Consider the following 4,284-nt stretch of genomic DNA (forward strand, 5'->3'; position numbering starts at 1 on the left):
AAAAAAAAAAAAAAAAAAAAATTATTTTAAGACAGAGTCTCACTTTGTGCCCCAGATGTTCTGGTTGTCTCCCGTCCCTCCGCATCTTAAGCCCTTGCTTTTGGCCTGGTCTCTTTTTGTTCTGTGTTTCTAAGCACCAGGAGCCAGTGGTCTCCTTAAGACAGAGCTCTGGAAATCCCCAGCAGACAGAGGGGACAAAGGTAAACTGCCTGGCAGGAAGGGCTGGGTGTGGTGTACCACTCAGTAATCGTGAATCCAAAGTTCAAGTGTGGCTTATAGGAAACCCTACAGCAGCAGGTTTGCCTTTGATCTGTGGAAAACCTGAGGTGACCAGAACAAGGAGCGTGTAGGACGAGCTGGTCAGTGACAAGCTATGACTGATCACAAGTCACAATGGCCTAGCTAGGGCTGTCACCCTTCAGGAAGACAATGTGAGGCTGTCCCACAGGCACACGGCAGTTGTACATGAGACTGTTTAGGGGTTATGTAGTGATGACATACGTGGTGACGGCTATATATTGGGCACAGTATCCTGCTTCACTGGAAACCACGTGAAAGCCCATTCACTGACAAGCATACCCGTCCCTGCTTCAAGTATCTATTCCCCATCCCATCTATCCGTATGCTCCTGGGATAGAGCGATACCAACCAGTTCCTCAGACACACGGGCTGTCAGCACACATTCAGAGCTGATCCTTCTTTGCCGGGATCTGGCCCATCTCCAGCAGCACTGAGGAAGGAAGGACACAGGCATATGGCCACTGTGGACCCCTCGATGGACAGTGAGCTCAGACAAGGAAATTCCAGTGCAGATAGAGAGCAAACTTGAACTTGGCACCCACCTGTGATCCTAGTGCACACCCGTAATCTTAGCAATCTGGAAGCCGAAACAGGAGGACCGTCAGTTTGAGACCGACCTGGGCTACACAGTGAGACCTAGTTTCAAAACAAAACAGTAAAGGATCAGGCTGGTGCCTGCCTGCAATCCTAGCATTTAGCATTGCTTCAAATATATACGAAATCCTGTCTCCTCAGAGAAAAGGAGCAGACACAGAGATTTTTTTTTTTTTTTTTTTTGAGACAGGGTTTCTCTGTGTAGCCCTGGCTGTCCTGGAAATCACTTTGTAGACCAGGCTGGCCTCGAACTCAGAAATCCGCCTGCCTCTGCCTCCCGAGTGCCGGGATTAATATATGCATCTTAATTGCATAGAATTCCAAAGATCAATGTCTGACATTTATAGCACACATTTACCTTTGTGTGTGTACATTTTTTATTCTCTCACATATTGCTTCCTGCCTGCAGTTTCCATCCCCTCCCCACCACACCCCCCAGGGAGATTAATTTGTAAGACAATCTTTAGCTAAAAAACAAAAGTCTCCCCAAAACCACAGCTATGAATCTGTGAATTCAAACAATCTGCAGAGTTCAGGTGATAGACTGGTAGTAAGCAAATACGTGGCTCAATCTGTCTGACTTTGCTTCGTAGGCCGGACTGTGCAAGTGGATGACTGTGGACGCAATGATCGGACGATGCTGTCATCCAAGGGCTGAGGGGCTGAGGGGGAATGAGAAGGCAACTATGCTTAAAGAAAAGGCCAGAGTCAGGTGTGGTGGCACACACCTTTGATCATAGCACTCAGGAGGCAGAGGCAGGGAGTTCCAGGCCAGCATAGTAGGCACAGCAAGTTCTAGGATAGCCAGGGCTACTGAGAGAGAGAGAAGGGAGGGAGAGACAGGTTCAGTCTCAAAAATAAAAGTCTAGAAGGCAGGTTGAATTCGATGGTTACTTGCTTAAGTGTTGATACGAAAGCCTAGATCTTGTGGGGTTTGTTACTATTGCTGTTTGGCTTTGGGTCTCTATCTTACGCAGCCCAGGCTGGCCCTAAGCTGTCTGAGTGCCCAAAGATGACATTGGACTTCTTGTCTTGCTGCCTCCGCCTCCCAAACACTGGGATTATAGATATACCTCATCAGGCCCCAGGAAGTCTAGACCGGAAACCGGAAGAGACCCAACTTTCATCTCTTGCTTCCAGAGTGTTAAAACTACCGCAGTCATACAGAAAAGACAAGGAAAGCAGCTTGGCTGATGCCCCTGCTGGGCAGTGAGTGAGAGGGGACCAGAGGCCAGGAGCCTCTGGGTTAGGAGCTCTGGCTGCTCTTCCAGAGCAGACCTGGTTTCAATTCTCAGCACCCACATGGCAGCTCACAACTGTCTGTAACTCCAGTTCCAGGGGAGTTGATGCCCTCACACAGACATACATGCAGTCAAAACACCGATACACACAAAAATACAAATAAATCCTTATTTATGTATTTATGTATTTATTTATTTTGGGTTTTGTTTTTCGAGACAGGGTTTCTCTGTGTAGCCCTGGCTGTCCTGGAACTCACTCTGTAGACCAGGCTGGCCTTGAACTCAGAATTCTGCCTGCCTCTGCCTCTCAAGTGTTGGGATTAAAGGCATGCACCACTACTGCCAGGCCAAACAAATCTTAAAAAAAAAAAAAGTTTGCCAAGCAGTGGTGGCACATGACTTTAATCAAGAGCTCAGGAGGCAGGTGGACATTTGAGTTCCAGGTCAGCCTGGTCTACAGAGTGAGTTCTAGGACAGCCAGGGTTACAGAGAGAAACCCTGTATCAGAGAGAGAGGAAGGGGAGGGGGAGGAAAGAGGAGAGGGAGGTGGGGGGAGAGGGAGGGGAGGGGGGAGGGGGAGGGAGATCTACGTGGAGACAGGTTTGCTCTCTCCTCAGGTGAGAACTCCTTGGACCCGACACTGGAAGTATCTGGTATCAGGGTACGGACCCCTAAAGCACGCGATGCCAGGAGGAGCTCAGTGTGACCCTGCCTCTCTCAGACACTGAGAACAAGGCAGGCAGTACAGGAAGCATGCCGGAGTGCCACCCCGTGACAGGGTTGGCAGGCTCAGAAAGGTAATACGGAAGTACAAATGAATAAACAGATGTAACAACGCACAGAAATAGTAGAGGTGATCTAGGATATGGTCCAGGAGTTGGGAAAGCCAGCCTTCTCATAGGTGGCAGACTGGCCTGAAGCACAGCCTAAGAGTGGAGGGGAATGTGAAGACACTGGGAAGGGAGAGAGTCAGCTCCCAAAAGTTGTCCTCTGAGCGGCACAATCCACACACACGTGCTTGCATGTGCACGCGCACACAAATAATACATGAACCATAATCTTAAAAAGGAAAGTCAACAGACTCTTTCCCAGGCACTTACTTCTCACGACATCTTAGTAATAGCTACTGGTGTGAGCGGCTTTCTGGTTCACAAGTTGCTTTCACATGCAGTTATTGCATTTCATCTCTCTAACTGCCATGTGGGAAACCCAAGGTTGGCATTAGCCTGGCTTTGCAGATAATTATTATGCCCATTTTACTGATGAGAAAATTGAGGCTTAGAAGTTAGTAACTTGCTCAAGGCTATTGGCTGACCGGTTCCAGTGGCTGTGTTCTTGCCATCTTCTGGTGGTGGTTATGACTCAACAGCCAGGCAGAGGCCAGACAGCAGCCTGGGTTCTCTGTCAAGACAACAGAGTGATCTTAACATTGGAGCTGTCTCGCCAGGCCCTCCAGCTAGTATTGAACAACTTAACAGAAGGACAGCAAGGTGGTCCTGCAAGTGAAAGTGGGTCACTTGAGTTAGTCCCTCGGCCCCACGTGGTGAAAGGGCAGAACCGACTCTCTCCTCCATCAGCATGGTAGCGCGCACACACACACACTGTAAATCTACAGAGTGTGGTGGTACACACCTATCACTCAGGAGGCACAGGCAGATCTTGGTGAATTTGAGGATATCCTGATCTACTTAGCAATTCTAGGACATAGAGATCCTGTCTCAAAAAAATCATATCTATATATCATTTTACCATATAATTATATAATCATATATATTACATAGAAAATCATAATACAGAAGAAAAATCATATATAAATATATACATACACACACACACACACACACACACACACACACACACATATATATATATATATATATATATATATATATATATGAAAAACAGGATAAAGTGACTGTGAAGGAAGGTTAGAACAGTGAACAACAGAGAAAGGAACCCGTAGTAAAAATAAGTGATAGTTTGGAGCCTAGGGGCTACTCACTGCATAACCAATAGAACACTCTTCAACCTTAAGAAGCACGCATAAAAAAAAAAAAAAAAAAAAGCCGGGCGTGGTGGCGCACGCCTTTAATCCCAGCACTCGGGAGGCAGAGGCAGGCGGATTTCTGAGTTCGAGGCCAGCCTGGTC

This window comes from Mus caroli, chromosome 8, assembly GCF_900094665.2.
Source record: "Mus caroli chromosome 8, CAROLI_EIJ_v1.1, whole genome shotgun sequence".
In the NCBI taxonomy this organism is placed as follows: Eukaryota; Metazoa; Chordata; class Mammalia; order Rodentia; family Muridae; genus Mus; species Mus caroli.